The 12,237-nt window shown below is 57.1% G+C and overlaps 6 non-coding genes across 6 annotated transcripts; 5 read left to right on the top strand and 1 right to left on the bottom strand.

The window, feature by feature from the left end:
• Nucleotides 1-9,482: 9,482 nt before the first annotated feature.
• On the top strand, nt 9,483-9,648 carry LOC140349641 (U1 spliceosomal RNA). The gene has a single exon (XR_011924566.1). It is a non-coding gene; the product is annotated as a U1 spliceosomal RNA (small nuclear RNA).
• A 166-nt stretch (nt 9,649-9,814) lies between these two features.
• LOC140349691 (U2 spliceosomal RNA) lies at nt 9,815-10,006 on the top strand. The gene has a single exon (XR_011924611.1). It is a non-coding gene; the product is annotated as a U2 spliceosomal RNA (small nuclear RNA).
• A 537-nt stretch (nt 10,007-10,543) lies between these two features.
• trnad-guc (transfer RNA aspartic acid (anticodon GUC)) lies at nt 10,544-10,615 on the bottom strand. Its single transcript has one exon. It is a non-coding gene; the product is annotated as a tRNA-Asp (tRNA).
• A 409-nt stretch (nt 10,616-11,024) lies between these two features.
• Nucleotides 11,025-11,138, top strand: LOC140349815 (U5 spliceosomal RNA). Its single transcript, XR_011924731.1, has one exon. It is a non-coding gene; the product is annotated as a U5 spliceosomal RNA (small nuclear RNA).
• Nucleotides 11,139-11,425: 287 nt separating this feature from the next.
• LOC140350308 (U1 spliceosomal RNA) lies at nt 11,426-11,591 on the top strand. Its single transcript, XR_011925169.1, has one exon. It is a non-coding gene; the product is annotated as a U1 spliceosomal RNA (small nuclear RNA).
• Nucleotides 11,592-11,757: 166 nt separating this feature from the next.
• On the top strand, nt 11,758-11,949 carry LOC140349690 (U2 spliceosomal RNA). Its single transcript, XR_011924610.1, has one exon. It is a non-coding gene; the product is annotated as a U2 spliceosomal RNA (small nuclear RNA).
• Nucleotides 11,950-12,237: the final 288 nt, after the last annotated feature.

Here is a 12,237-nt window from a genome sequence, read left to right as displayed (position 1 = left end):
CCACCCCGCACACGGCCAGACTTTGCCCGGCCAGGGAGCACCTTCTGCGGGTCGGAGGCTCCGGGTCGGAGCCCCTGGAGCCTGGAGCCCTCACCGGGCCCCGAACTCGGCTGCCGGAGGCAGTGCAGTGCCTCATGGATAAAAGGGCACCCAGCCGGTCTCGAACTCGCGTGAGGCGGAGCAGGGATCATCCACCCCGCACACGACCAGACTTTGCCCGGGGAAGGGCCACTCTGGCTGGGCATGGCCCCCACTGAGCACCCCCTGGAACCCCTGGAGCCCCCGGAGCACCTCCAGAGCCACCCCCCACTCCTCCAGACTCTGCCCGGGGAAGGGACACTCTGGCTGGGCATGGCCTCCACTGAGCACCCCCTGGAGCCCCCGGAGCACCTCCAGAGCCACCCCCCACTCTCCCCAGACTATGCCCGGGGAAGGGCCACTCTGGCTGGGCATGGCCTCCGCCGAGCACCCCCTGGAGCCCCCGGAGCATCTCCAGAGCCACCCCCCACTCCTCCAGACTCTGCCCGGGGAAGGGACACTCTGGCTGGGCATGGCCTCCACTGAGCACCCTCTGGAGCCCCCAGAGCACCTCCAGAGCCACCCCCCACTCTCCCCAGACTATGCCCGGGGAAGGGCCACTCTGGCTGGGCATGGCCTCCGCTGAGCACCCCCTGGAGCCCCCGGAGCACCTCCAGAGCCACCCCCCCCTCTCCCCAGACTCACCCCGGGGAAGGGCCACTCTGGCTGGGCATGACCTCCGCTGAGCACCCCCTGGAACCCCTGGAGCCCCCGGAGCACCTCCAGAGCCACCCCCCACTCCTCCAGACTCTGCCCGGGGAAGGGACACTCTGGCTGGGCATGGCCTCCACTGAGCACCCCCTGGAGCCCCCGGAGCACCTCCAGAGCCACCCCCCACTCTCCCCAGACTATGCCCGGGGAAGGGCCACTCTGGCTGGGCATGGCCTCCGCCGAGCACCCCCTGGAGCCCCCGGAGCACCTCCAGAGCCACCCCCCACTCCTCCAGACTCTGCCCGGGGAAGGGACACTCTGGCTGGGCATGGCCTCCACTGAGCGCCCCCGGAGCACCTCCAGAGCCACCCCCCACTCTCCCCAGACTATGCCCGGGGAAGGGCCACTCTGGCTGGAAATGGCCTCCGCTGAGCACCCCCTGGAGCCCCCGGAGCACCTCCAGAGCCACCCCCCACTCTCCCCAGACTCACCCCGGGGAAGGGCCACTCTGGCTGGGCATGGCCTCCGCTGAGCACCCCCTGGAACCCCTGGAGCCCCCGGAGCACCTCCAGAGCCACCCCCCACTCCTCCAGACTCTGCCCGGGGAAGGGACACTCTGGCTGGGCATGGCCTCCACTGAGCACCCCCTGGAGCCCCCGGAGCACCTCCAGAGCCACCCCCCACTCTCCCCAGACTATGCCCGGGGAAGGGCCACTCTGGCTGGGCATGGCCTCCGCCGAGCACCCCCTGGAGCCCCCGGAGCACCTCCAGAGCCACCCCCCACTCCTCCAGACTCTGCCCGGGGAAGGGCCACTCTGGCTGGGCATGGCCTCCACTGAGCACCCCCTGGAGCCCCCGGAGCACCTCCAGAGCCACCCCCCACTCTCCCCAGACTATGCCCGGGGAAGGGACACTCTGGCTGGGCATGGCCTCCGCCGAGCACCCCCTGGAGCCCCCGGAGCACCTCCAGAGCCACCCCCCACTCCTCCAGACTCACCCCGGGGAAGGGCAACTCTGGCTGGGCATGGCCCCCACTGAGCACCCCCTGGAACCCCTGGAGCCCCCGGAGCACCTCCAGAGCCACCCCCCACTCTCCCCAGACTATGCCCGGGGAAGGGCCACTCTGGCTGGGCATGGCCTCCGCCGAGCACCCCCTGGAGCCCCCGGAGCACCTCCAGAGCCACCCCCCACTCCTCCAGACTCACCCCGGGGAAGGGCCACTCTGGCTGGGCATGGCCTCCGCCGAGCACCCCCTGGAACCCCTGGAGCCCCTCCAGAGCCACCCCGCATTCCCCCAAACTCAGTCTGGGGACGGGCCACTCTTCCCCGGGTTGCAGGCTCTGGGACTCCGGGGATGACCACCGGGGACCAGGCCCTCCCTTCGAACCCGGGGACCCACACTTAAGCACCCCCACACGGGCTACACACCCTTGTTTCAGCCCCCTGGAGGTCCGTGCCCTTGGTACTATACCATGGAAGTCCGTGCCCTTGGTACTCCGACTGGAGTACCAAGGGAACGGCCCAGCACTCACCACAGAGGCTCGCGCCGGCCCCGGCCCACCTTTCGTCCCCGGGTACCCACACTTAAGCACCCCAACACGAGCTACACACCCTTGGTGCAGCCCCCTGGAAGTCCGTGCCCTTGGTACTCTGAGCCACTTTAAAAGATAAAAAGCACCAGGACCCCAAGGCCCTGGCTCCCCTGTCCCCTACACCACACTTGGAGGCAGGGCCCTTGCCCTCCACTGGCTGCCCCCGCGCCCAATGTACTCCATAACCGAAGAAGAGAGGGGGACCCGGAGGCCGGCCTACTAGGGTAACAGGTTTAATTTAGAGCCGGGGCTCTGGACCACAAATGCCAACAACCCCGCAGTGCGCAGGAGCCTTCGAAGCTAGATGAAACCAGAACGGGGCCCTACGATGGCGGTGACCAGCCAGTTGATAGCAAAGTGAGCCCTGGACAGGAGCTGCATTTGACAAACTCAGAGACGAGGAAGGGACCGGAGTCGGACCAAATATATCATCTGGCGCTGTGTCCAGCGTAAGGGTGAGCCAGCGCAAATCAGGACCACAAATGCCAACAACCCCGCAGTGCGCAGGAGCCTTCGAAGCTGGATGAAACCAGAACGGGGCCCTACGATGGCGGTGACCAGCCAGTTGATAGCAAAGTGAGCCCTGGACAGGCGCTGCATTTGACAAACTCAGAGACGAGGAAGGGACCGGAGTCGGACCAAATATATCATCTGGCGCTGTGTCCAGCGTAAGGGTGAGCCAGCGCAAATCAGGACCACAAATGCCAACAACCCCGCAGTGCGCAGGAGCCTTCGAAGCTGGATGAAACCAGAACGGGGCCCTACGATGGCGGTGACCAGCCAGTTGATAGCAAAGTGAGCCCTGGACAGGAGCTGCATTTGACAAACTCAGAGACGAGGAAGGGACCGGAGTCGGACCAAATATATCATCTGGCGCTGTGTCCAGCGTAAGGGTGAGCCAGCGCAAATCAGGACCACAAATGCCAACAACCCCGCAGTGCGCAGGAGCCTTCGAAGCTGGATGAAACCAGAACGGGGCCCTACGATGGCGGTGACCAGCCAGTTGATAGCAAAGTGAGCCCTGGACAGGCGCTGCATTTGACAAACTCAGAGACGAGGAAGGGACCGGAGTCGGACCAAATATATCATCTGGCGCTGTGTCCAGCGTAAGGGTGAGCCAGCGCAAATCAGGACCACAAATGCCAACAACCCCGCAGTGCGCAGGAGCCTTCGAAGCTGGATGAAACCAGAACGGGGCCCTACGATGGCGGTGACCAGCCAGTTGATAGCAAAGTGAGCCCTGGACAGGCGCTGCATTTGACAAACTCAGAGACGAGGAAGGGACCGGAGTCGGACCAAAAATATGCGCCGGCCCTGCCCCCCGCCCCGCGCAGAGCCATCGGACACGTTGAGGCTGAAGGGGACTGGCGCAGAGCCCTTGGGCCCAGGGGCTAAGCGCAGCCATCATCCTTCAAGCCGCGCCTCCTGCTGCGCGGGGGTGAGTGACAATGGGCTCGGACTGTGGTTCCGTCGGACGCGTTGAGGCTGAAGGAGACTGGCGCAGAGCCCCTGTAACAGGGGCTAAGCGCAGCCATCATCCTCCAAGCCGCGCGTCCTTCAGTGCGGGGGTGAGTGACAGTGGGCCTGGACTGTTGTTCCACCGGACGCGTTGAGGCTGAAGGGGACTGGTGCAGAGCCCCTGTGCCAGGGGCTAAGCGCAGCCATCATCCTCCAAGCCGCGCGTCCTTCTGCGCAGGGGTGAGTGACAGAGGGCCTGGACTGTTGTTCCACCGGACGCGTTGAGGCTGAAGGGGACTGGTGCAGAGCCCCTGTGCCAGGGGCTAAGCGCAGCCATCATCCTCCAAGCCGCGCGTCCTTCTGCGCAGGGGTGAGTGACAGTGGACCCGGACTGTGTTCCCACCGGACGCGTTGAGGCTGAAGGGGACTGGCTCAGAGCCCCTGGCACAGGGGCTAAGCACAGCCATCATCCTTCAAGCCGCGCGTCCTTCAGTGCGGGGGTGAGTGACAGAGGGCCTGGACTGTTGTTCCACCGGACGCGTTGAGGCTGAAGGGGACTGGTGCAGAGCCCCTGTGCCAGGGGCTAAGCGCAGCCATCATCCTCCAAGCCGCGCGTCCTTCTGCGCAGGGGTGAGTGACAATGGACCCGGACTGTGTTCCCACCGGACGCGTTGAGGCTGAAGGGGACTGGCTCAGAGCCCCTGGCACAGGGGCTAAGCGCAGCCATCATCCTCCAAGCCGCGCGTCCTTCAGTGCGGGGGTGAGTGACAGTGGGCCTGGACTGTTGTTCCACCGGACGCGTTGAGGCTGAAGGGGACTGGTGCAGAGCCCCTGTGCCAGGGGCTAAGCGCAGCCATCATCCTCCAAGTCGCGCGTCCTTCTGCGCAGGGGTGAGTGACAGTGGACCCGGACTGTGTTCCCACCGGACGCGTTGAGGCTGAAGGGGACTGGCTCAGAGCCCCTGGCACAGGGGCTAAGCACAGCCATCATCCTTCAAGCCGCGCGTCCTTCAGTGCGGGGGTGAGTGACAGAGGGCCTGGACTGTTGTTCCACCGGACGCGTTGAGGCTGAAGGGGACTGGTGCAGAGCCCCTGTGCCAGGGGCTAAGCGCAGCCATCATCCTCCAAGCCGCGCGTCCTTCTGCGCAGGGGTGAGTGACAATGGACCCGGACTGTGTTCCCACCGGACGCGTTGAGGCTGAAGGGGACTGGCTCAGAGCCCCTGGCACAGGGGCTAAGCGCAGCCATCATCCTCCAAGCCGCGCGTCCTTCAGTGCGGGGGTGAGTGACAGTGGGCCTGGACTGTTGTTCCACCGGACGCGTTGAGGCTGAAGGGGACTGGTGCAGAGCCCCTGTGCCAGGGGCTAAGCGCAGCCATCATCCTCCAAGTCGCGCGTCCTTCTGCGCAGGGGTGAGTGACAGTGGACCCGGACTGTGTTCCCACCGGACGCGTTGAGGCTGAAGGGGACTGGCTCAGAGCCCCTGGCACAGGGGCTAAGCGCAGCCATCATCCTTCAAGCCGCGCGTCCTTCAGTGCGGGGGTGAGTGACGGTCCCATCTCCGGAGACAAGGGGCCAGGCGCGGGGGAAGCCAGTCAGACTGAAGCCCCGCGCCTGGTGGGACCTCTGTCTCGGCCTCGCTTCCAACGTGTCCGGCGTGAGGTTAGCCGGAGCAAACCACAGCCGCAAAATGTAAACAAACCCGCAGTGCGCAGGAGCCTTCGAAGCTGGATAAAACCAGAACGGGGCCCTACGATGGCGGGTCTTGAGTGCCAATAGACCAAGCTCCTTGTCTGGTATACATAGAACCATGATTTGTACCATTTTCATGGTTGATTCACGGATGATCCCTGCTCCGCCTCACGCGAGTTGGACAGCTGGGTGCCTTTTATCCATGAGGCACTGCACTGCCTCCGGCAGCCGAGTTCGGGGCCCGGTGAGGGCTCCAGGCTCCAGGGGCTCCGACCCGGAGCCTCCGACCCGCAGAAGGTGCTCCCTGGCCGGGCAAAGTCTGGCCGTATGTGGGGTGGATGGCCCTGGGTCTGGGCGGCGCTAAGATCACGGAGCGGGTCACCTCCGCGTACAGCCCGTGGTCAGCGTGACACCGTGCTCTGCCCCGAGCAATCAGAGCAAACAGGAAGCTTCTGGAAGTGCCCGGGAGTCTGGTAAAATCAAGCCGAAAATAGACCCTCTCATGCCGGGTCTGAGCGGCACTTAGAGCCCGGAGGAGCGCGGAGCGCGGGGCTCCATTCAGAGGCTCCGTGATCCGCCTTACAACCAGCTCTCACCTCCGCGTACAGCCCGTGGTCAGCGTGACACCGTGCTCTGCCCCGAGCAATCAGAGCAAACAGGAAGCTTCTGGAAGTGCCCGGGAGTCTGGTAAAATCAAGCCGAAAATAGACCCTCTCATGCCGGGTCTGAGCGGCGCTTAGAGCCCGGGGCTCCATTCAGAGGCTCCGTGATCCGACGCTCACCTCCGCACCTCCGAACCATGACTTGACATTACGGCTGTGAAGGAGCCTTGGAAGCTGGATAAAACCAGAACGGGGCCCATCGATCGCGGTTCTCGTGTGCCCGTCAAACGAGCTCCTTGCCCGGTATCCGCACAACCAGGAAATGTACCTGTTTCGATTGCGAAAAACGTCATTCTCAAAAACCGCCCGCCCCTCCCTCCCAGCATTACCATTTTGCACATTCCGCGTGAGAGCAGCGTAAGAATTTCTCGGGAGCAGCGTGATTTAGCCCGGGAATTTTGAGCTGAACGCTTATTCCCACGAGCCCAAAAAACGACTAAGTCCAACGGTATATAGTGTACTATTGCCGAAAAATGACAGAGTCTTTTCAGGTATAGTGTACTATTTCGGTTTTTACTCTAAGTCCCTCAGGGGCATATGGTGCTATACTCTGATGGTCAGATCACCTCCAGGCCCCAGGGGAGTGCTTTTCTGGGGGCAAACAGTGCACTGATGATGGGGGATTATTTAATTTTGCTCATTTTGGTGTTTTTTCACATTTTAACCCATTTTCACCCCTTTTGCTCACAACTTCATACTACGGCCCGGAAAAACGACAGAGTCCCTCGGGTATAGTGTACTATTGCCGAAAAACGACAGAGTCCCTCGGGTATAGTGTACTATTGCCGAAAAACGACAGAGTCCCTCGGGTATAGTGTACTATTGCCGAAAAACGACAGAGTCCCTCGGGTATAGTGTACTATTGCCGAAAAACGACAGAGTCCCTCGGGTATAGTGTACTATTGCCGAAAAACGACAGAGTCCCTCGGGTATAGTGTACTATTGGCTGGAAGCTCGTTTTTTTTTCTAAGACCAGCAGGGGTATATGGTACTATATTCTGGTGGTCAGATCACCTCCAGGCACCAGGGGAGTGCTTTTCTGGGGGCAAACTGTGCACTGATGATGGGGGATTATTTCATTTTGCTCATTTTGGTGTTTTTTCACATTTTAACCCATTTTCACCCCTTTTGCTCACATCTTCAAACTCGGGCCCTGATTACAAGTTCTGACCAAATGATGACAAACACGGTATTTATTATGTATTTTTTTCATTTTTTTTTATTTTTCCAACTTATACATCCATCATTGGTGCCAGGCAGGTTGTGGAGAAAGCAGTGAAGAAAGGAGAGAGCCATCACAGAAAAGATGTCCATCCAGGGTCAAGGTACCCTGCACTTTTACATATCCAAATGACAGCATTTAAAGTTTTTTAGCGTATGGTATCTCTCGTTGCATGGAACCGCACAGAGGCCAACGCCACACTGACGGCACCTGTACTTTGTTTGCCGCCTGCCTTTGGTACGAGAGCGGTCAGAGCACACGGCGCAGTCTGGACGTCCCTCTGCTTGACAAAGCCAATGACGCTCTGTGAGTCTCTGTGGCATTTCACCCTCCGGTCTTGAGCGCCTTTCTTGTTTTTTGGAGTGATCAGCCAGTAATGCATCAATAATGTTCTGAATGTAAACCTTTAAAGGTTTGTGTGGGCCTGGAGTGGATTTGGTGTATATGATGTGTGAGTTGACAATACTTATGCTTATAATGGCATTGAATATGCGATGATACCATTTCCGGGACCTGTGTGGAAAGAGGTATGTCTTCATCCTCTGGTCAGCAGTGTCCACTCCACCCATGTAGGCGTTGTACTGGTCGACACATACAGGTCTTTTGATGTCACGGAAGCCAGTGTCATCTGTCTTGGATCGGATCCTCCTCTGAACACAATCATTTCCATGGACTGTGGACAACATGGTGAGACGTTTAGTATCGTGCCAAGCACAAGCCAGGAGTTTTCCCTTTCTGCAAAAAACTGGGTCATCTCCTTTTTTCAGCTGTAAGACACTTTTACCAAGGCATTTTGGCATCCCCAACCTGGTAATCCTTACCGTCCCACACAGTCCAGTTTCCAAATCTGCTAATTCATTTGCAATTACAGGCGAGGTATAGTAACTGTCCATGTAAATCTCGTGTCCTTTGCCCGTAAAGGGAGAAACCAACTCACGGACAACTGCGTGTGTTGCACTGATGTTGCTTGCATTATTTTTGTACTGTCCAGTGTGCATTGACCAGCGCAAAACATACCCTGAACAGCTTTCACTCAGGGCATACACTCTATAGCCATATTTGTCAGGTTTATTCGGAGAGTAACATTTTAGTGAAGATCTCCCCTTGAAAGCTATTGTCATTTCATCTAAAGAAAGCTCCTTGATTGGACTGTAAACTGCTGCAAATTTGGGAATAATCAAATCTATTATTGGGCGGACTTTGAACAGTTTATCGTGCCCGGGCTCGCCTGTTCTCACATAATCATTATTGTTGACAAAATGAAAGAACGAAAGAATGATTTCAAATCTGTTTCTTGACATTACATTTCCAAATCCAGGCGTTTGTGTAAGCCAAAATGTTCCCCAGTAATCCTCGATTTCAGGTTTCTCAACAAGGCCCATGGAGAGATGCAAAGCGAAGAAAGCTTTCATTTCGGTGACTGATACATCATACCACTCAAGAAATCTTGAATGTGGCTTCAGAATCATAGGTGCCATACACTGATGTGCATATCTATTTGTCTCATCAGTAATGAAAGTCCAAAACTGATCGGTCAGAAAGAGTGACAGAATATCAAATGGATTAGCATCCGTCAGATCCATCTCTCCTGTGTAGCCAACTGGGTCTTCAAAAGGTTTGATCCATGCCTCAAATACCTCGACCTCTCTCAGCATGTCCCAGCTCTCATCCACCGGGCAAGTTTTACTGCAGCCACTGGTTCCACTGGTTCCTCGCCTCCGTCTGTCCTTTGCACCTGTCCGTTGTTTCGAAGTCCCTTCATCTCCACTTGGAAATCCATCGTCACTCTCGGGGAGATAATACCCTTCAGAGTCAGAATCTGCTGTAAATTGCATGCCACGTGTACTTCCTCCAGCCATTTTTTTCCTTACCGGATCTGCCCTGGATCATACCTGGCTAATAAAGGGAAGTTGCACCGAACCGACCAATGACTGAAGTGATTCATTTTCTACTATTATTTCATTAATTTCCTTGTACGGTAAAGTTGCATTTCTGCGACTTTGGCGCTTAAAGGGTTAACCTGGGGCTCAATCGTCGGGTGGAAGCTGGTCCATGCAAATGGCCGGAAGGACCATGCTGCCACATTGCCTCTTCCAGGGCCTGGGCCTTGGCTCGGAGCGGAGCAACTCATACTTACCTGGCAGGGGCGACACCATGATCAGGAAGGTGGTTCACCCAGGGAGAGGCTCGTCCATTGCACAAACAGGATGTGCTGACCCCTGTGAATTCCCCAAATGTGGGAATCTCAACTGCATAATTTCTGGTAGTGGGGGACTGCGTTCGCGCTCTCCCCTCTTGTTTTTTGTCAGAGGAAAAAAAAAAAAAACCCAAAGGGTCGTTTCCATGTACGCCGCTCGCGCTCCGGCCCCTCCGCCGGGCGCTTTGCGCGGGCGCCGCTTTGGACCGTTGACGGGAGGGTCAGCGTGGGGAGAGCTCACTGCTCCCCGAACCCATTGTGGGCATCGCTTCTCGGCCTTTTGGCTAAGATCAAGTGTAGTATCTGTTCTTATCAGTTTAATATCTGATACGTCCCCTACCCGGGGACCGTATATTAAATTGATTTTTGGACCAGGGAGATGGAATTTGGGGCTTGCTCCGTCCACTCCACGCATCGGCTCGGTATTGCAGTACCTCCGAGAACGGTGCACCTCCTCTCTCAGGTTAAAAAAAGTCATTCAGTTTGTTTTCGCCGTCACGTTACATGCAAATGTGCCATCATACCCTCATGTTAAACGCTTCCTTGCCGTTTGTCTGCTCCGGAAGTGGACAAAAATTCTCGGAGACGTTTTGAGTGGAAGGGCTGGATATTTCAAATCTCCCGCCAAAAGCCCTGACTGGAGAAGAGGGGGAGGGAAGGTGAAGTATCTGTTCCTAAACCCAAACCCTTGTGCAAAATAGGCCACCTTTGGAATTTGAGTGGCCCCTTTGTGAAGTACAGTACATGTGACTAGTTGTTTTGTTTTTTTTTGGGGGGGGTCAAACGCAACACCGACTTTCAAACCCATCCTCGACAAGTAAAGTCTTCGCATGAGGGCGTGCTTCTGCCCGGTTTCGAGCCGGGGACCTTTGGCGTGTGAGGCAAACGTGATAACCGCTACACTACAGAAGCGATAGTGTAGCGCAGGTACGTTGGTGGGACAAGTCCTCAGCGTCAGTGCAACGCTTTCGTGCTGGGTAAAACGCACTTTCTCTCCCCGTCTGGGAATCGAACCCAGGTCTTCCGCGTGACAAGCGGAGATACTGTCCACTATACTAACGAGGACATATGGGGCTGCATGGGGGCCCCTTTTTTTTTTTTTTTTTTTTGGGGCGTGTGTGTCGGTGTCTTTTTCCCCCGATCTCTGTGATGAAAAGTTTGAAGGACTACGCCGACAATTCCTCCGCTCCTCCCTCTTTTCTAGGAATAAACCATCGAGTTTGGAATGAACAGTGTTAAAGATTGAAGCAAACATAAAAGGAGGCTTTGTTTCTGCCCGGTTTCGAGCCGAGGACCTTTCGCGCATTAGGCGAACGTGATAACCGCTACACTACAGAAACGACGTGCGAGCCTGTCGTGTCCCTTTTGCCGCGCGACCGCCGATGCAAATGAGCGCGTGAACAGAAGTACACTGCCCGTGATGAAGCCCCGTGTGCCCTCAAGTACTGGACGCCGTGTGGCGCTGCAACGTGGCACTCTTGTTTCTCTTCAGAGCGTATAAATCTTTCGCCTTTTACTAAAGATTTCCGTGGAGAGGGACAACAAGAGATCTTTCCAATTTTTTGATGCCCTGCTTCAATGTGGGGCTTTTCTACCTATGTCTAAAGCAAGCAAGCGGTCATCCTCCAAGAGCAAAGGTTGTGTCTTGTCGGCCTTTAAACATGCCCTTGCGTACCCTCCGTTTGGCATCCCGTGTTCAAGAACTTTAAAAGTAAAAAAGAGTGCTTAGAACGCACAGACTTGCGTGTGTATCGCTGCCGTTTAACCTGGGGCTCAATCGTCGGGTGGAAGCTGGTCCATGCAAATGGCCGGAAGGACCATGCTGCCACATTGCCTCTTCCAGGGCCTGGGCCTTGGCTCGGAGCGGAGCAACTCATACTTACCTGGCAGGGGCGACACCATGATCAGGAAGGTGGTTCACCCAGGGCGAGGCTCGTCCATTGCACAAACAGGATGTGCTGACCCCTGTGAATTCCCCAAATGTGGGAATCTCAACTGCATAATTTCTGGTAGTGGGGGACTGCGTTCGCGCTCTCCCCTCTTGTTTTTTGTCAGAGGAAAAAAAAAAAAAACCCAAAGGGTCGTTTCCATGTACGCCGCTCGCGCTCCGGCCCCTCCGCCGGGCGCTTTGCGCGGGCGCCGCTTTGGACCGTTGACGGGAGGGTCAGCGTGGGGAGAGCTCACTGCTCCCCGAACCCATTGTGGGCATCGCTTCTCGGCCTTTTGGCTAAGATCAAGTGTAGTATCTGTTCTTATCAGTTTAATATCTGATACGTCCCCTACCCGGGGACCGTATATTAAATTGATTTTTGGACCAGGGAGATGGAATTTGGGGCTTGCTCCGTCCACTCCACGCATCGGCTCGGTATTGCAGTACCTCCGAGAACGGTGCACCTCCTCTCTCAGGTTAAAAAAGTCATTCAGTTTGTTTTCGCCGTCACGTTACATGCAAATGCGCCATCATACCCTCATGTTAAACGCTTCCTTGCCGTTTGTCTGCTCCGGAAGTGGACAAAAATTCTCGGAGACGTTTTGAGTGGAAGGGCTGGATATTTCAAATCTCCCGCCAAAAGCCCTGACTGGAGAAGAGGGGGAGGGAAGGTGAAGTATCTGTTCCTAAACCCAACCCCCTTGGGAGGTAGCCCATTCCACGTAAACCCTTGTGCAAAATAGGCCACCTTTGGAAT

Source organism: Eucyclogobius newberryi, unplaced genomic scaffold, assembly GCF_026437365.1.
Source record: "Eucyclogobius newberryi isolate DKJ021-1_F unplaced genomic scaffold, fEucNew1.0.hap1 SCAF_7, whole genome shotgun sequence".
NCBI lineage: Eukaryota > Metazoa > Chordata > Actinopteri > Gobiiformes > Gobiidae > Eucyclogobius > Eucyclogobius newberryi.
Note: the sequence above shows the minus strand (reverse complement) of the source record. Positions and strands in the feature narration are given on the sequence as shown.